Below are 20,984 nucleotides of genomic sequence, written 5' to 3'. Positions count from 1 at the left end.
GCCAGCCTAAATGTTCCAAGGCACACTACCAAAAACATACAATTACTGTATTGTGTATTTGTATCTGTGAGTGTGTGTACGTGAGAGTAAATGTGTGCATGGGTGCTTGTGTTCATGCAAGTGCAAGTGTGTGTGTGTGTGTGTGTATGTGTGTGTGTGAGCGAGCCCTGGAGCCACCCAGCTGCAGTCGGTATGTTTTTAACCAATTCTGTCTCCTGTGTTTGGACTGTAGGGGAAAAGACCACCCTGGAAAAATCCCTATTTACAGCTCCCCCTTCTCTCTCTCCTAACCACTATAATATTGAAGGTTTCCTAACCTGTGGCCTTGAGTTACAGTTCTGAATCCACCAAACACTCAATTACACTTTAAATATCAGTTAGGGGGAAGCCTGCAAACTCTCAGCGCTGTATTTCTTTCACCGGGCTGAACCGCACTGAGGATGAATTGAGCCCGGCTGGACTTAAAGTTTCCCTCCAGCCGTTTATGAGGCCCCTAAAACAATTAACTACGCTCACTGCATTACATATTTAGAAGGTTTTTCCAATGAGAAAACACCCTTGAGTGCCTTAAAAAGGACTTAAATGTAACTCTAAACCTCGCTGTCATTAAAAATGTGCAGATCTATAATTAGTCCCCGCCCATTCCCCCCACCCCCCACCCCCCGCCTGCTGACCAGAGCTCTGTTCACAAATCAAGGAAGTCCCGTCCCACTGTGATCGTGAACATTGTGCTGTATTTGATTATCTATCCATGAAAAGAGTTTTCCTTGAGGCCGAATCTCTTATCTAAACTAATATTGTTCGTGTGAAGCAGCTATTTTGAGTTGGTATTGCTCTTTTTTTTTTTCTTTTTTTTTGAAAATAATGAAAATGAAACACGAAAGCGACTGGCGGAGCTGCTGCTAATGATATGCAAAGCAGTGCGCCATCGCTTGACGGGATTGGCTGTGGGATCAGTGCTCGGCAGCAGGTGAAATCCAACCTCAGATTCACTCTGGCTGGTGAACGCGCTTTGTCCGCTTGGCGTTTTGCCTCGGTAGATTTCGGTTTTTTTTTTACAGTCTGCGTTCATTATGTTCATAGCTTTCTATTGGATGTCGTGCTATCGGCCTGGCCCGCTGCTACTTGCCCCAAGACTGACACTCAGAAGAGTCCCGAGCTCAGGACAACAAGAAAAACCAGGGCATCTGCAGACACACACACCAACACACACTTCTAGAGGCTCACAAGTGATGACTGAGAGATGACTGAGAGGTATGTCTGTAAATTTTTTTTTTTTTGTTAGGAAACCCCTCCTCATTCTGCCTTTAACTACATGTTAGTGTGAACACCAGCACGCTTTTATCTAAGTGACATTTTGAATGCAGGAATTACCTCAATAAATGTATAGTAGTATAGTAGTAGTATAGCAGTTTACACTCCAACCATGCAGCACATTCGATGTTTTGCTCATTCTGCAAAGTAACTGCAGCTTTCAGATAAATGCAGCTGTTAGAAAATGAAAATACTCAAGTAAAATACCAGCACTGCAAAACTCTATGTAAGTGCCATAGTTGAATAAGTGCTCCTAGTGACTGTCCACCCCTTGTAGTGGAGCAGGTGGCAGGCCTGTTGTACATGGTGTTCACTCTGTTCTGTAAAGAACACACACCAGCATGATCTGAATCTTAGGGCGTTAATACTAAAAAAAAAAAACAAAAAAAAAAACTGACATAAAACGATCCCTTCTCAAAATATTTAACCCCAAGTGCCCATGTGCTTATTGTAACGAAGTAGGTATCTAGCTTATGATTGTGTGAGTGGTGTGTGTTGCAGAGCGTAGGGTGTGTGTCACCCACAAGTAACTGAGAGAAGTGCAGTGTTGTATTAAAATCTCTGTGGTTTGTGAGACCACACATCCTGCTGCAGCTACGCTACCAAAACCTGCACTCAGGCTTGCACTCATCCGCATACATACACACACACACACACATGTATGTGTATGCATGAGTGTGCGCTTGAACACCTGAATCTACACACACACTTACACACTTACACACTTACACACGCTGCCTATTAATCACATTCATACCAGTGCAGCCTCACTACGTTACGAAGTCAGCACTCATGACTGCGATCAACACAAAACCGCAAGCTCACCACCAGTCAAAGTGAAAAACACAGGTTTAAAACGAGCGCTGGAAAAAAAAACTGCTTTCATCTTCCATCTGAAATTATCACCAGTAACTGTCACACAAGCGCGCCGGTTAGTTCCTGCAAGAACAGCTAACAAAAGGCCGCTGTTTTTGCACCCTCATTTTGGAAAGATTAGGCGATTATGTGATATGAATTAAAGTGATCATCCACGAGTTTCTCTTTTTTCTCTCCTTTTTTTTGTGATTTTAAATCCGTCCTTGGTGCAAAGGGTTTGTTGCTGTGGCCTTTCTGCACTTCACTTCCTATAGATCACCTGGTAATCAAATAAAAGCATAAAATTGTTGAGCAGACAGTGAAGTTGCACGTTGTGTGTTTACTGTGTTTATGCCGTTCAGAGATCCAGATAAGGGTTTACATGGCCCACTATTTTTTTTTTCCTCTAGTAGAAATCTACCTGTGTTAATCTGGTTGCTCTTAATCCCTTCACTCCATCACTGTGACGTCTGCCTCCTTGGATTTTCTGCTGATGGAGTTTGAGTTTCTGTAGGCGGCGCTCTTTTTATTTTCGTCGTTTCAGTCATGTTGGCTGTCACGGCTCATGCTAACCACCCAGATCTTCTTCTTTTGTTTATTCAAAACAAGACACAAACCTAAAACCCGTCACTTCTTGCACTTACAGAAGTACCAGACACCGAGTGTAAAAACTTTCATGAACTGGCTGTAGGTTTATTCACTGCTCTGATATATAAAGAACAGCAAAATGTCATTTATTTAAGTTAAAATAAAAAAAATATTTATTACTGTAAAGAGTCACAGAGAGAGATTTCCATCCAAAGTGTGACCAGTGAACATATGTTCGACAGAAGTGTGTGTGTGAGTGTGTGTGTGTGTGTGTTTGTGGCCTTTAAAAGTTATTTATATGGGGAAAAGAGCATACCTTCTGTAAAGATAGTTGTGTGTGTGTGTGTGTGTGTGTGTGTGTGTGGCCTTTAAAACAGTTTTACACAGGAAAAATGAACACACTGATGAACTCAGTAAGGTAAAGGTTACAACACAATGATTCAGAATTTTCCTTTGAGGGAAAAAAAACACAAATACGCAAACACACACGTGCGCGCACACACACACAAAGGGCATGTACTCTAAATTGATCTTAGCATATCATAATACATAATAATCACACTTGGGCTGAAATGAGGACACTTTGGTCCAAACCAAGACTGAAAACTTTTCCATTGGTCATGACGTGTGTGTGAGTGTGTGTGTGTGTGTGTGTGTTTCTTCCCTCACGCTAACAACCTGACAATAGGACAACAAATACTTCAGCATAACAGAGTTTCAACTGAGTTTTAATGCTTATTTAAGCAGGCTTTGTGTTTTATTTCAAGTTTATGCAGCTGATAGACTTTGTATTACCAGTTTATTTTCACAACTCCATCATTGCCACATTAAACTTTATGATTCTCCCCTGCACTCTGTAACTACTGGATGCAGCCTCAACATATGATGCAATTTTGTTTTAACCCCTAACCACACAGTGTGTGTCACAATAGCCTCCGATGCGCGGTGAAAAGTCCCCGCCGCGTGATGACGTTGGCGTCGGAGCGAGCGGTAAGGTCCGGGTCAGTCAGAGGTCCACGCCGATGATGTGGAGGCCAAAGAAAAGGGAAGCGATCTGATTCACTGTTTACTTCTGCGCCAGCTTCTCTTTTTCACAGGAACTACTTTCCCTTTAAAAGACAGCGAGGTTATCTAGCAATCACAATAACCCAAGACAAGAATCACAAAATTATACATGTGCATGATTTCCGCGTGTTGGTGAAACCGGTGCTGATACAAATCACAAATCACATTTTAGTGCAGTGATGCAACATGGTCAAGGACAAAAAGGCCTTATAATGTGACACATACTTAAGACAGCACACTACATGTCATAATCTACATGTAATATCAGTACTGAGATCAGCGTGAGATATATGGTGCATTCAGCATGAAGCTCATTTAAGGTGCTATGAGGGAACTTATTAAGACTGCACACCTTCATTAAAGCATTTTACACATGATGTCAACTTCACATTTTCAGCCAATAAGACTTTTATTGCAGCATACAAGTTCGTACAATCTGTGGAACTTTTTTTTTTAACCAAGTTTTTTAACCAATTCAAACATTTCTTTGAGTTTGGTAAGTTGTTTTGTCATCTAAAAGATGCAGAAACAGAAATAAGTTAGTTTATACAGTTGCGAGGTGATAGGTGGCACTATTAATTGAGCCATCTTACGATCAGTCGTGACCAAATTAAATTGGATATAGGCTCATTTTGCAAAAAAAAGTCAGTATATATCAATGCTGCCTTTGCTGTAGCCCTAAAATCAATCTCACATTCGCAGGGAAACATGAACGGTCACTACATATTAGCCTAGCAGACGGAAAACTATTGGAAATGCTGTCATGATCATCAACCACAGCTTTTTTTTTTTTTTTTTTTGATGTTAAGTTTAATATCAGGCTGAGAATGCACATGGCGTGGGTAGGATAGGAAACGGGCTCCATTGCGGAATTGCACATAGATGAACCTCCTGGTGGGTCCTTATCTCAGCGAAGACACTGCTGACAGATAACGCAGCCGGTTGCCAAGATTTGTTGTTATCACAATCTTTAATTCCACTGTTGAGGCTGCCAAATTAAACACTCCTCTTGGCAGCAACGTCTCCGGTCAAAACATCAACTTCTGCTCCAATAAATTTTCCGCGTCTTGGCACTTTTGTTATGCTCCGCTTTGTTGCTCGCATGTGGGGTATGCAAATTTCGCTGCACCGAGCCATCATTTTTTTAGGTGAAGAGTTGCAGCTGCGCATAAATTTCGGGTCTATCGTCTATAATAACAATTAACAATACTGTAATAACAATTGATTCCACATGGTTTTCATTCCACGGCTGCCTCTGATACATCGGCCTACAATCTAATTTGCGCTCGTTTTGATGCCCTGGGAAAGTTTCGTGAATGAGGCGCGTCAAACGTCCCAGGATCATTTCCAAAGTAGATTCTGCGCCTTTTTTATTTACTTATTTTTTTCCACAACAGCTTGATTGATGGCGGCCAGTGTGTTCACTTCTGCTCAGCCCAAGCCTCTGCCAGGTATTACCATAAAACTTGTTGAAGAATTTTTACGTGTATGAAAGAAGAATTTAGATTAAAGGGATACCGTGACATTTTGTTTCAGAGGCTGTAATTTTTCTTCATCAAACACTCGTCCCGCTCCTGGGAAATAGTTCTGCTCTTCACCTTTAACTACAGGCTATCCAAAGATAGCATGATAGCATTGTTAGCATTCCTCTTTGAACTTGACACATGCCTCCAGCTTCTCGGTGGCTCAGCGGCTGCAGCTTCAAGTCCGCAGTCACACTGGAATGCAACAATGCTAATGACGTTTTTTTTTATGGTTGATGTTTGGATTTATAACTTTTTCTCTCACATTACTGAGGTGTGTGTTATGGTCAAGTCAAGTTGTTTTTGACTCTCAGACACGTTGACTTTGAAACTTACCTGTGGCATGAAGGTGGACTGTCCATACTTAAAGAATAGTGTGTTAATATCAATAGGATTGTAAAGCTATTGAGTCGGAGTGATTCTACATATTAAATAGAGAATTCAGAATGAAACCACAGCTCACAAACTCCCAGTGGTGCCTACATTTGCCACTTTCTTCATAAAAAAAGGCTATTTACTATAGGAATGCTTTGTCCATGCAGATTTCTGGCTTTTGCATTTGGGATTCAAGGGCTTTTGCAAAATCCCCTCCTGAAATCGACGGGACTGAACTGACGGATGGACTGGTAGCCGTTTAGGGACCACAGATGAAGCAAAGCAAATCGCTGTTAAATGTCCCACTTCATTTGCATTCCACTCAAACCGCAGATTAATGTACTTTTACTGGTAACTTCAAACTAGATTTGACCCGCTCATTTTTTTTTACCTTCACTTCATCTGCGAATTTTCATTGTTACAACAATATTTTTTTCCCAGTGAAATGGCTCTTTGAACAAATTCAGAGCGGCATAAAAATGATACTACTGTGTGTTTCTTTATCTTTTATCTTTGCATGAGCCTTGGCCTTCCTCCTTACTTCTTAAAATTACAGATAAAGACTGCTGCCCCCTCCTGGCATGGAGAATAATTTCTCACGCAGGCGCAGAGCGTGCTGCATGTTGACTGTCAGCTGTCGTCTTTGCGATACGTTCAAGGATGACTTGAGCGGGTGGCTTGAGGCGACAAAAAGCAATCTGACCGTTTCTTTGACACTTTGAGTTGGATTTGGTGCGTCCCTTCCTTCACTCCATCGGGACTGTTGAATTTTCCTGACACTTAATGCACTCTGTTGACTTGGGACTTGCTTACCTTGGGATGAACATGTGATTTAACCAAGGGTGACTTGGTCCCACTGACCCTGTTTGCATGAAAAGTGCCTGGTTAAGAAAAATAAGCAAGATTTCAACCTGTCAAAAATGATGCCGTGAATGACCGTCTAACCGGCCGCAGCTGAACAACTGGCCCTGTCCTGCACAGGCACAGGAATGCCTCTGTAATTTGTGGTCGGGGAACCTTGGTATTCCAGGTCTGAAAACGCCGGACAGCGTTAAGGGCAGCGCTGGTATGACAGGGAGTTCAAAGTGGGAATACAGTGGAGAACCTGTGCTGCAGCCAGCATAGACTATTTGGACAGCTGGCACAGTTTAAGGAGACATGTTAGAGTGTGACTGAGTTTGTGGTCGAGAGTTGTGCATGAAAATCCTGTGGGCCTCGCAATCTCAGCCTGTCTCCCTCGTACTCTCTGGTACCTCTTTACACTGGCTCTGATTTCTCTCTCTATCTTTCTCATGCTCTTTTTTGTTTTCTTTCTTTCTCTCTCCCCGCGTCTCCCCTCCTTGCCAGGAACTCGGCTCTACATTGTAAGCGTTCACTCTGTAATTCCTGTCCCTCAATAAAAAGGGAGACTGGGTTTCTGGCAGGCCATCGTAACAGCGATCCTGTGGCTTTGGCATCTTCAGAAAGAGAGAGAGGGAAAGAAAAGGGTTGGGGAGAAAGAGAGAGGGAGAGTGAGAAAGATTGTCTAGGATGTTAGAGTTTACCCAAACGCTTCCAACTAAGGTTCAGCCCCAGAACATTTCAACTCAACCTTATAATCTCCTCTTCTAACAGCCTCTGGACGATCTGCCCTGCTGCTCTCCCAGCTCTCCAGGTCCTCCTGGTACAATTAAAGCCAGCCTCAGACTCAGATATGTGAGTGTGTGTGTGAGTGTGTGTGTGTGAGTGTGTTCTGCCTGTTGTATCCTCAGCACCAGTGGTCCTCTGTGTTCAGCAGAAGTCTGCCTTTCATGTTGTTGTGTATAACAACATGAAATATCATGCAGCACCGACACTGTATCCATAATGCATTTTTCTTTTCTTTTTTTTTTAATGGCTGCAAACTCTGTCCAGACGTCTGTTGGAGGAAGGCTCTCAGAAACTATCATGACTCAAACAAAGTGATGAAACCGATTCTCCCTTTCCCCAAAAGGGACCGCAATGGAAATCAGCCTCATGGCGTTATTGTGTTATCCTGACTTTTCCTTTTATGTAAGCACTCTCAGCCCTAGCAGAGGTGGTGGATGCTTTTTTTTTTTTTTTAAATGAAAGTATCAATAAAATCAATCAGTCAGTCAGTCAATCAAATCAGATGCTGCTTTCAATTAGAGTGGTACAGCATAAACCAAATTTCACAAGTCAGATTTAACAGCAAAATGTTTTCACCTTGAACACACACTTGCTGACCAGTTCAAGTTGGGGAACACACACTTGAAGATTCACTGGATTTAGGGAACACACACTTGTTGATCAGTTCAGTTTTGGCACATTGCCTGATTTGGGGAACACACATTTACCGAGCACTTGGATTTGAAGAACACACACTTGCTGAACACACAAGTAATGGCCAGTTTGATTGGGAAATAAATATACTTTGATTGGATCGATTTGGGTAACACACACTTTACGATTGGTTGCATTTGTGGACTTGAGGACCATTTTGACTTCAGGAATACATATTTGAAGACCATTTCGATGATGAGAATTGTGGATTTGGCAAGCACACACTTGCTGATTGGTCGGATCTGGTGAAGAAAAAACACTCTGTGAACGGTTCGAGTGGAGGAACACAGACCAGATGAGTGACCTGGATTCGGGGGAGAAAAAAAATGCACTCACAACCCCCCCGATTCAAACAGCCGACACATGCATTATGAGTTAATTAGCAGAATTCATCACAGCGCATTTCATCTGCAGCAAAGGGATGCACCGTTTGAAATGAAAGGCGTCGTTAAGCCGTTAAGTTTGATCCGAGGGTTGCAGTCCAGCTCTGTGTGGTCACCTTGTCAAATGAAGAGTTACAAAACACACGTTCTACTGTATGCATAACCACACACACACACACACACACACACACACTCACTCACTCACGGAGCCATGTGTAAGAACAGTGTGATATTTCTCTTTGAGTTTCCTCCAGTGTGCTGCAGCTCTGTTTTAGTTACGTCGACTGTTGACAGGCAACTAAAGAAAAACAAGAGAGGCAACAAGACAAAGGCACAAAATGAGCTCTGTTTTCATTAAGCCAGAAGAAAGTTGTTACTCTTCACCTTTAGTCAAAGAATGAAAACATTCGAGCGCTCTCCGCCAGCCTGGACGTGTGTGTGTGTGTATTTGTGTGTGTGTGTGTGTATGCATGTGTGTGGGTGTGTGATGTTACTGGGGAGTGTTAACAGCTAATAAATTACTTTCTTCTCTCCGGTGTATTACTTAGCCAATAAGATCCACATGCAGCCCCTAAAACCTGCCAATCAACACACACGCACACACACACACACCACACACACATAGGCACACACACATTTGCATTGTTCTAGAGCGGCCCTGTTTACGAGGGGATAAAAACAGTTCCTTACAGCACACAGAAAAAAAAAACTCTACCCTACACCGCAGTTTATAAATGCAGCACATGAGCATACACACTAATAACTTGTGTTATTATTGTTACAGTGAGCTCAAATATTCCACTTTCTAATTCTTAAACTACAACCGAAGCGCGTCGTTATTTTGCCAAGTATATTTGCAAGCCTTTCTGTACTTCATCACCACGGCCTTAAACCACGGTTCAGTTAGCTGCTCAGCTGTAGCATGACATCTAAATAATCTTTTAGCGACTGATTACTATTCTTGAAATCCCAAGAATAGCAAACACCGGCTGGTTCACATTAGGTAGTTCATTTGTAGCTACATGCATGGCAAAGCTAGCCAGACCTTTATTTTCTTGGTATTTATCAGCGGCATGATGAACCAGCGAAACCGTTTTGGCTGGTAGCATCTTCAGGGAGAGTGGTTGCTTAGGACAGTCTCGTTCAATATGGAGCACAGGATATACATTAGTGTGACATGTTAATTTGACCCCTTGATTGTGTTAAATTTAAGGAGCTGAAAATCTTTCCTGTGACGTTATTTTGCTTGCACAGCCGCTCGTCATCCTGTCATAGTCCAGTAATTTTAGGCCAAAATTGGGGTCAACCTAGGACAAATTGCAAGAGAAGCAAACTCAACTGATTTTGTATCCTCAGTTTGTCCTGAGTGAGCGGAAAAAAGTCCCAAGAAATCCCATTGGTGGAAAGTTTTGAAAATCACCTATTGATGACCACATATTACCAAAAAACACTGTTTTTAACACACAGGGGAAAGGGGTTCCAAATTTTACTTTCAGATATTGCTATAAAAATTCACAAGTTGATTACACACACAAAGACAAGAAAAAAAGTCAATTACAAGTTCTTTGAATTATTCTGTTTACACATGCATATCACACATTATCTGATTTGACATGCGCTAATAAGGAATATAAGGAATAAATGCCAGAAGAGACATTTAAACAGTGAATTAAAAGGTTACTATATATATAGTAACCTTGAATTAAAAGGTTACTATATAACAGTGAATTAAAAGGCAATTTGTCCTAGTTTTTTTCATAAAATGACTGGACTATTAGAAGTAACATTAATGTAAACGTGCTGCCCCTTTAAGAGTTAGCTGAACGTTGACTGGGTGCTGTTGCCATGGTTTCCTTCCAACTGACAAACGTCAAGAAGAAAAGCTGTTCGTTTTTTACTCCATATTCTCTTCATTTGTCTCTGCTGAACCCTAAAAGAGCATATGTCTGTGAGTAATATTTACCTTTTTATGTTAAACTTACCTGTCGCCGGTCTTCTGAAACAGTTGATAATTGTGTGGAAAACTTTAAAAACGGGAGCGATGCTAACGCGTTAGCCCGTTTATGGTATTTTCAATGTTACGTTAGCATTAAGCTAATCGCTAGTTAGTTGTAACACAGTGGCTAATTCCTGATCATTTCAGCACGTTTTTGTGTATTTGTGTTTTGTGTCATGATTAATTACTCAGCATTTGTTGATGTGAAAGAAAGTTAAATACATTACAAACTGTAACATTTTATTTATTTATTCTTTATTTCTGTAAGGGCAAGGGCAGAATAGTAAAACATTAGCTAGCTACCTGTAAAGTGCTTAAAGTTACATTTACATTACATTTTCTGAAGTTATTTTTAACTATTAGAGGTAACATAAAACATTAGCTAGCCATAAGGTATCTTAAGTTACATTTACGAGAGGTTTCACGTGAAGTTTGAATTCCATAGAAACCAGTGGAACCGCGCTGCATGGATTTCTAACTTTTCTTGTTAGGTTGAATAACTTCATATAATCTTTTGGACAAAATAATTCCTGATTTTTGCTCTAAAGGCACCGAGGCGATAGGAAGCTTCCCTGCAAATAAGGCAAACCCCTCGTTTAATTAAATAGTCAGCTGGCTAGCATACACCAGTTGGGTTTCTCTAGAATATAAGATAAACTTGGCATCTTCACTTTATTCCTCACGTTATTGATGATTGACTGAGTTCTGGTTGAGTTAGCTAGCCGATGAAGGAAATGCCATGTAGCTTGGTGATGCCACTTCATGTTAAGATGCTCGCTTTGGCCAGAGGAGCTGCTGGCTGCAGCCTCAGATAAAAAGAGAGATAAATATTGACTTCATTAAATCAGCAACTTGGTGGGATCAGCAGTGATACATATTAAACCTAAAAACTCAACAGGCGTGCGTAGATTTTACCCCTAATCCAAACTTTAACTCGACTGCACTCTTCCTAAAACCAGTCCTCATAAAACCACGGACAGGCCAAAAAAATTCAACTTTGAAGAATTTCTGGCCTCTGTTTTTCCAAGTTTAGCTGATTCCCACAACAATAGAGGCGAGAACACACACACGCACACACACAAACACACACACGCAGATATAACTGAAATCAGATCCAGGTTGTTTTGACTCCACTCAGAGGTGCTGCTGAGTGCCAGTGGCTCCTCTGTTGCTTACCCAAACCCTTCATGTAAAACACACACACACACACACACACACACACTTACCAATTATCCATTAGCGATGACCTCATAACTCCTCACTGCCCTGAGCATTTTAATCCCCTCTTAAAAACTCTCTTTTAAAAGGATAATATATAAAATCTCCTCTTTAACAGAGCCACCAATTGCTACCAGAAGTGTTTTTGTGAAAAGAAAAAAAAAACAGGGTGACGTCAAATTTCAAGTAGCGACTGGCGGTGACTAATTCAGGGCTTTCGGCGCAGGTGAAGCGCTGTTTTGAACTACTCCTCGCGCCTTCGTTTCCCACTTCTGCAGATCTGAACACCAATAAAGCCATTAACAAGCCCGTTTGGTTTGGGAATACAACTTTTACTGGCCTCTTTTAATTGGCTTATGGAATGCCCACCGCCATCAAACAGCTAATCACAGACATATGAACAATATCGGCTCCAACAACAATGGCAGTGCAGCGACTAGGCCTGCCCAACACACACACACACACACACACACACACACACACACACACACCTCTTTTACATCACTTTTCCATGACTTTCCATAACTAAGCTGGAGGACGTCCACTGTCTAAAAATGTTCTTCCTTCCTGGATTGTTAATGTTGTTTTTCAGCTCGGAAAAAAAAGCGTTTTAAAGGGTAAACAACAGTCTGGTTTCCACTCCATTTGCGCTGCTGTGGAGAAAATCAGCTGTAAACCACCATCTAATGTAAGGAATGTGTAAAACAAGCTGCAAATTACGTCCTGCTATATTCCTGTAAAATGACCCGTTTTACTTCAAACGGAGATTTTGATCAGATTTTCTGACTTTTCCCAGTGTGGGATTTGCCGCTGATGTGCCCTGATATTCAAGGAATTGCATTATCAGTGGGAAGCCTCTGTCTAAAAGATATTACATGACCAACATTTACACAGATTGGCAGCTCCATCAGCACTCTGCATCCCTGCGTTTGCAGTGTGCAACAAGTCGTGTGACTTCCTCTCAGGTATGTTGGTGCTAACCTTCCCTCAGGAATGCCGTCTAAATGACACATTCTTCACTTTTAGGGTTTGGGTTCAGATTCCCCGGCTCTTCCGACAGCTCTCCGCTGTACTGTAACAGGAGGACGAGTCCGTCCAGCGCTGGCCCACAGCTATGTGTGGAATCCTCCCCCTCCTTTTCCCTCCGTGGTTCCTCTCACTTTTTGTTTTCTCCTCCATTCCTTTTTTCGACGGCGCAGATCCTGCAAACTCTTTCGCTCGAAGCTTTGAACATCAGGCACTGCCATCGTTTAACCTGGCCCACCTCTCCCGCCACCCCCCCCGCTGGTGGGCTCATGGTCACCGTGCAGCCGAGCTTCGATCAAACCGGCAGAACTTTAACTTTACATATCTCACGGTTTCCAAAAACACCAAACATGTCCTGCTGAATTACAGGGAAATGTGTATAAAATGATGCACAAGACATAGAAGCCATAAAGCACTGGCATCTTGACTCTGAATATTTCACTAAACATAAATGTCACCTACAATTGTCGTACAATGTGGAAAAAATGTGGCCATAAACACACTGTGCAAAACCTGAACAGATGGAAAAGCGGCTAACTGAGCGTTTTAGTGCCTTCAAGAGTGTGTTAGAAACATCAAATTTACATATTTATGAGTCAGTGGCGCATGAACACCCTCTTCAAAGTTGTAAATACATATGGGAAATTGTGAAATATTGATGATCCCTGAGTTTCTGACTTGTTTGATGGCGGTAAAAAAAGAGATAAAAAAGGATGTCGCCAGTTGACGGGAACAATCTTTAACTTTGAGTGGAAAAAAATAACTGAACTAAGTGATTCACGTCCATTATCAGCTCTTCATTGTGCCACCAGAGTGAAAACTAAGTCAATATTTGCTTGGTGTGTAGGTGTGTAAACCTTTTTTTTTTTTTTTTTTAAATGAGGATTTCTAACGTCATCCATATCAGATGCTTTTCGGTTGCTATAGTTACCTCAAAACACATCCCTTCAGAATTTCTTCTAGTGTTTGACTTCCTTGTAGTACTCGAGTGTCATTTTATGCAAAGCCCTTTCCTGTTTAATAATTTCTTACTGTTTAGTGGCATTGCTCATCATTGTCTGCATGTTTTTTTCTGCTTGTTTTGGAATTTTATCATCATCATCATTGTTAATATCATTATCATTACCTGGTATGTCTGACCAGAGTGCTTGATTTTATTTATTTAAGCTTTATTTAACCAGGTGAGAAGGATATTAGGATTCAAAATCGACCCAGAAAGCAGCAGAACACAACAAAACGTCATGGCACAGCAAAAATATCTGAGGCACAATATAAAAATAGAAAAAATACTGTACGACCCAGGCGGGTGTGTGATGTGGTTCTGCATTTGGAGGTAATGGGACGCAGCAGCGCACACACGGTCGCGACATGGTGCTAATGTGTTATAATGCTTCACGGATGCACTTGAAGCCCGAGTGTCACCACACGGGGAACACGTCCCGTTAACAGCAGCTGCAGCCCGGAGGGGGTTGGATAGAAAAGTCATAATCTGGAAAAACTGGAAAAAAAAAATAAATAAATGTGGGTGGGGAAAGTGAATGAGTAACAGCAGCTAGTGTGAAAGTGCCCATGAGCAAGGCACCGATCCCTCAGTGTTGACCGGTGTGACTGTGGTTACACACACCGGGCGGCTCTCAGGTGTGGAGCCGTGTGAATCTGAATCTGAAGGGCAGAGAGCTCGGTCGGATATTTGAGGTTAAAAAGACTCAACTGATAAAGAACTGATCGGCGCCGGCGGGTCAGAACCCCCCCCCCCGAGAATCGCACCGACAACCTCTGACCGTCCAAAATCTGTAAAGCAAAGCGACGCGCTCATCTTTGATCCGTGCCGCCGTGTTCAGATTGCCTCTCATCTCCTCTCAGGCCTGACCTGGCTCTCTTTTCACTCTCTCTTTCTTTCTGTCTTTGTCTCTTTTGCCTCTCTCTCTCTCTCTCTCTCTCTCTCTCTCTCTCCCTCTCTCTCTCTGAGGTATTCCAGAGGGACACTTTAACAAGGGCTGGACGAGGCCCAGGCCTTCGCATGTCAGACTCTGAACAAGTGCCAGCCGTTGAGCTTTTTTTTTTTCCCCCTTCATATTTCTCTCTCTCTCTCTCCCTCTCCCTCCCTCTCTCTCTTTCTCTCTGCGTCGATGTCTCTCGCCCACGGTGCCTGGCCGTCTCAGCGCTATCGTTCCCCGGTTCCCTCCGAGTCAGCTCGGCGTGCCGGCAGGAAACTGAGCCAAGTGGGCTTCCTGAGCGAGCAGGAGAGGAAGTGCAGTAATAAGGAATAAGGAAGGGGGTGTGGGTTTAAAAATAACCCGCCTATATAAGCTGAGGCAGGAGCCCACTCTCTCTCTCAGACTCTCACTCTCCGCTGCACTCCAGTACAGCTCTGCCCCGGCCAGCAGCTCGCCTCCGCTCACACACACACACACACACACACACACACACACTAACTCACACAGCACAGGACGGCTTTCCTGCCGTGCAGAGGAAAGTGGAGAAGTCCGAGCAGGTGTTTCCAAGAAGTTTAACAAAGACATAAACTATGTGCGCTGAGGAGAGCCACTTTATCCCCGAAACAGGCTGCAATAACTTTCACAGAGCAAGAAAAGTCCCGTCTGTTTCAAATAAGAAATCACGGCTCACAGCAGAAACACATTATTCTCTGATAAGCTTTCGGACAGCTGATACTTTCTCTCGGCGCTCCGTAACCCACGTTGAATTGATTGCTCGGTGATATTACACCGTTCCACCGCTGTGGATTGCAGTCGCGATGAAGGATCGAGTGTTTTTTAAGGCGCTATGGCCCAGGTTTAAATCCTCCGCGGGGGGTAAAGAAACCATCGCTGCTTTTGGCTTGTTTTCTACAGGTCAGAAGTCAAGTTTTTCATTTGGAACAATTATTAAACACTCACGGGAAGCTGTCGCCACGCCAGCTCATATTTTTATACTTAAAGCAGCTTCTCTTTCGACAAACTGTTTGCACCTTGTGGCAAGTCGTGTCTTTCTCAGTGCCCATTAGCAGTATTAAATGTTTAATTCTTCCCATTTACAGTGACGTAAATATGTAAAGCTGTCATGGCTGAATAGAAAGTCTTCAGTTATAAAGACGTATGTAGAGATATGGAGGATGATCGCGCTCAGATCACGCCAATGGTCCACAAAGTCCTTGTTCAAGGCAAAAGTAGCCAAACTGAATGAATGTTTGAATGGTTTCATGCAAAAATGACACGTCCACTTTGGATTAAATGCTGTTACTTCACGCTCAGCGCTTCAGTAATTCAAAAATCTCACTTTCCTGCCAGCAGTCATTTAGGGAGACAAGATGTAGCGGTTTGCCTTCTCACTTGGGATTCACACTCTTCATTTGTACAAGTCAGTCGGGCTTTTCACGCCCTCTGTATACAAGCAGTTAAGTTGATTTTTGGTTGGTTTTTTTTACTTTTCTAAAAAGGTCATGTGTTTATAGCTGAGCCCATCCGTCTTGGTTGTGCCATGATGTAAACGATGACATGGACGGGGGATGAGCACATGTGTGAGCCATCGAGGCTCGCACAGAGAAACACCCAGCCAGGCAGGCAGGACTCACTTCCACATGGAAATCATACACCACTCCATCATGGTGTGACGCCAAGCCAAAACACACACACACACACACACACTTCTGCATACATGGATGCATAAAATCTAATATTTTCCGCATGTGGAATTTATCTTTCCTTGCTTGCTAAACAGAAACAACAAACAACAAAGGACTTTTTTTTTTTGCTCGGGCCTCAATTAAAGGATCACGTCCACATAACGTCAGAGTGAAACAGTAACTTGGACTGACAGAGCGAGCCATGATGAACGAGCGGCCCCGCTGCGTGGGGATCGTGTGTATTCAGTGTGTATTCAGTTATAGCTACATCGCTGTCAGAATGGACGCAGGTGGCTCCCGCTGCACATCAGCCATTACTAAACCATGAATCACAGAGTTTGGATTGAGAGGAGACAAGAGAGGCAAGATGGAGATGAAAGCAGATGAGTTATAGGAGAGGGAGAGGCGGCATGAGACGGAGGAAATACAGGAAGAGGACAAAAGGAAGACAAATGGTCCATACCGCTGAAGGAAATTGTCCATAAAATAGAGGGCCGGAGCTGCACAGCTGAACACGTGCGGCGATGTGAGCTCCATCTCTCAAGGCGAGCAAGCGGGACGGCCTGGGGAAAGCGTGCGCTCTGCTAGGAGAGACGTGCCGGCCATGACAGTTACCTGCGGCCGGTGGGAACGGGCTGCGAGGGTTCCCGTCACTCGCCACTGCTGAAACACCAACAAGGACAAAAAACATTCAGGAAGAGAAAAGTCCGTTTTTCACCGTGCGTGTCATCTATAAACACAGTTAACACTGGGATGATCCTCGTTCTCGTCTATTTCTGACTTATTTAATTTGTGTTATTGTCAGTGTGTTAAAGAATTGCTCTTTTTGTCGAGCACAATAAAGTATTTGTCTGTGTATATGTGATAGAATGTGAAAGTGTGTATGTTTGTGTGCTAGATGTTCAGTATTAAATATAATTAAAAATGTCTATTTTAAAAAGTTATTTAAAAATATATATTTTTGTATTACGTGGTGTTTTTGAGTTGGAGTGTTTGTATAACAATGAAAAAATCAATAAAAAATATTATTAATAAATTATGCTAGAATGGTCAAGTGGTGTGAACTGACTATTTTTTTAAATTTTGGAATTCAAATAGGCTACCTTTTCTTTCTATATGTCCGTCCGTTACAGTTATTTATTTTTTCACATTTTTATTTTTATTGTAGAATTCAAATACCTTTTCTTCCTGTTTGTCCACTCCACTTACTTTTTTTTTTACATTTTTAATTTTTTTTTTTTTCTAATTTTTAATTTTTTTTTTTTTTTTTTACAAACCCATGTGTGAGTTTGGAAAATTATGTTTAAGAGACTGTAGTTATAATTTGAGAGCTATGAGACCTTCAAACGTTTTTCTCATTTCACAATCATCTTCCTCACTCGCCCCCTCAACAAAATTCCCTGGTCTTTCTTGGTGTTACATGACTCGTCCTCCATCGGGGGGGTGCACAGCTGCAAATAAAGTCCATTTATCTGACATCAGCTACAGTAGCTCTGTGATTTGCCGCATAATTAACATTTAAAACAGTTTCTCCTGCTCGGGGAGCGTCCACACGTCTTATCGGGTCTGATTCGAGCGGCTGGAGCCCCGGGGCGGCCTGAGGCGTGAGCCAGCCGGCAGCTGTTACTGACACATTTGACCGACTGTTACTGTAAGTCCACTGACTTTCGCATCAGCGGGGTCAAAAGGTGACGTCTGAATCATGCGATTACCCTGAAGCGCCGGCGTATGAATGCACAGATACTGGGAATGCCTGCTGCAATGAGCCCGTTGTCAGCTGAGGACTCGCCCAGGTTTTCCAGCCTCCTGATTGGTCAGACTGCAGGAGCGGTTTCTTGCTATCCGGCTCCTGCAGTGACTTCTAGAAACCTCTGCGCATGAACCTGTTTCCGTGTGGCTGAAAACATGAGTCAGTGGGTAGGTTGAGATGCTGACGCTGCAGGCTGTCGCTGTCAGCGCACAGATCAGTCAGGAGCTGTGAGCAACTTTTCCATGAGCGTTGGTGTTGTTGTAGTAACAGCTGCCAGTCATGTTCGCTTTCTGATGTGTTGTGTTGCTATGGCAAAGGTACTGAACAAGCGGCATTAACGTGACTGTGTGTACTGTGTGTCTCTTTTTATTTCATTGAGGTAATTCAGATGTATCACAAATGTCAGCGATGTCTTGTTCAGTCATGGAGCTCCAGTGGCGGGTGGGCATCGTGCAAAGATGTTAGAGCCTATTTTCGATTCGCCAAACCAGGAAGCATGCGGCGCATTCATGCACACACACACACGTATGCGTTTGTGCACATGTACCACAGGTGTTTTCATCAGGATGGGGGACAGCAACAGCCTGGACAGCCAAATATTGATTGATTGATTGACTGACACATATACAGACAAATCTGTGTTGTTAACCTCCTTCAGTGAGTAATTTGGAGTGCGAGACACATGAACCTGGGCTGGGGCTTGAGGAGGTATCGTGTTTATTTTCTGACAAACAGCATAAAAACGGAACATAATACAACTTTCTGCTCCAGTCACCAATAATGAGTGTGACAGAGGATGTTAAACGTCTACATAAGTGCTGAAAACAAGTATAATATTGCAATTATTATTTTAATTGCAGTGAAAAACGGGACAATTTAGTGGTGAATTCAGTGTTTTATAGATATTTGTCAGGACATGGGACGCCCAGCTTGAAACCGGGACAGTCCCAGACAAACTGGGATGTCTCGTCGCTGTAAAATATGTCCAAATACACAGTATGACAAGCAAGCCAGAAAAGTCGAGCTCTCTGACCAGTCTTGGTGTGGTGTGGCTGTGGGTCTGTTCAGCGACATTTTTTTTTGTAAAAGTGAATAAAGTGCATTTGTTTCCAGATGCCGCTTACTGTGACTCGCCTGTCTCGTCTTAATTTAGGAAAGCCTCTCATATTAATGTTAACATTTGACATAAGACACAACGGCCTGTGGTCGTGAAACCTTCAACTACAAGCACTAATAACTCTAAAACCAGCTTCGACTAGAGGTCACTAACATGAGACAACACTTAGATAAGCAGGCAGGCCGTTATATTTGTTAGCTGAGACATTACTGAAGCACAAAATGACATTTCTTCTTGGCAAATGGTCAGTTCCTGATCAAAAACGACACGTTGATGCCGTGTTGTTTGATTAAAAACAGTCACTGTTCAGTGTTACCTGGAGCTGAGGGTTTTTTTGGTGACACCTGAAATTGAGAGACGTTTATTATAACAGGAGATGAACCAGGCAACAAGACCGGAGCCCTAACTACGTGACTTGGGAGTTCTCTAATATTTAATGTTCTCCTCCATGTACTGCCACTTGCGTTTCATATGTAGGAACTAAACTGTATGCAACATGGATCAGATTCGCTCTGAAGGACATTATTATTATTATTTAAAATGATGAACTGTCCTAAAAATCATCTGCTTGAAGTTCTCTACCTCTTCTATTGTGTTCTATTGTCTTCTGTTTTATTGTACTCTCCTCTATTGCAGACACACAGGTTAAACATTTGATTGGACTTATGATTCACAAAACCACAAAGAGACTCGCAATCAATATGTCCAGTCACTCCGTCTGCCCTGCACATTACTACACATCAGAAGTTTGAGCACGTACACACACACACACACACACACACACACACACAAACACAACACAAACACACCACGTCTGAATCACTCAGCATAAGGAGGCGGGGTCACGGTATTACTCTTTGCTTCACAGACGACACACACATCCTGAGGATCTTCCGTGTTTGTGTGTCTGTTGTGCTACAGCTTGAGGCAGCACGGGCCGGTGTGTGAGACGCTAAGGTGGCAGTGGACTTTCGATTTTTGATTTATGCCCTAATACCTGATTATGAGCCATCGTATTATGTAATTGAGCAGATAGGCATAAAAACCGATAAAAGATACATTTTTTACAGTTTTGCAGTTCTACTAGGATTGGTGTGTGCTTGGTCTGTGGCATTTGTCTAGTCCACAAACGCATACCAGAACAATCATTTTGATAGTGATATGATGGTAAACAAAACAAAAGAAAACTGCGCCCTCCAGCCGGTGATCAGGCAAACGACGACTGGAACGATCAAAAATAAACCACAACGTTACCTTCTGCCCTGTAAAAGGTCATATCTTCAAATCTTTCGCCGCTTTGATACGACTCGCTGTGATCTATGCAGCAAATTTACCTCGTAAACGTTTATGCAACCATAAAAAGACAGTAAACTTTATCCCTGCTAACAAAACTAGGCGTGCAGAGTGAGTCGAGCAGGCTTTTCCGTGTGTGTTGCATCCCGGCTCTTGGCGGCGATCGAGGTGATAGGCCGGGACACGCCGCACACCCACACGTGCTGCTGTAATGTGCCGTACAGCAACGCTGACTAACAACAGTGGAATGCCACCGAATCACCAACACCTGCCAGATCTCCAAAACTCTGGTTGACTATCAAAAGACGTTCAGGCTTTTAATTAGCATTCAAACTCCATGTTCACCTGAGGGCAAAACACTGTAAAAGGTACGGTACAGTGTGTGATCGGCACACCCCTGTCTTTGTGGGTCTCTGCAGCCAGCTGGCAACACGTCTGCTGTGATTAACTCGGGAGGTGATAACAAATATTGTCAAGTAGGTCATTCGATTTGGTTATTTATTTACATTTTGCTTAATTACATGAAGATTTTCTGAA

This window comes from Myripristis murdjan, chromosome 4 (genome assembly GCF_902150065.1).
Source record: "Myripristis murdjan chromosome 4, fMyrMur1.1, whole genome shotgun sequence".
Taxonomy (NCBI): domain Eukaryota; kingdom Metazoa; phylum Chordata; class Actinopteri; order Holocentriformes; family Holocentridae; genus Myripristis; species Myripristis murdjan.
The sequence above is the reverse complement of the archived record's forward strand: the minus strand, read 5'-3'. Positions refer to the sequence as shown.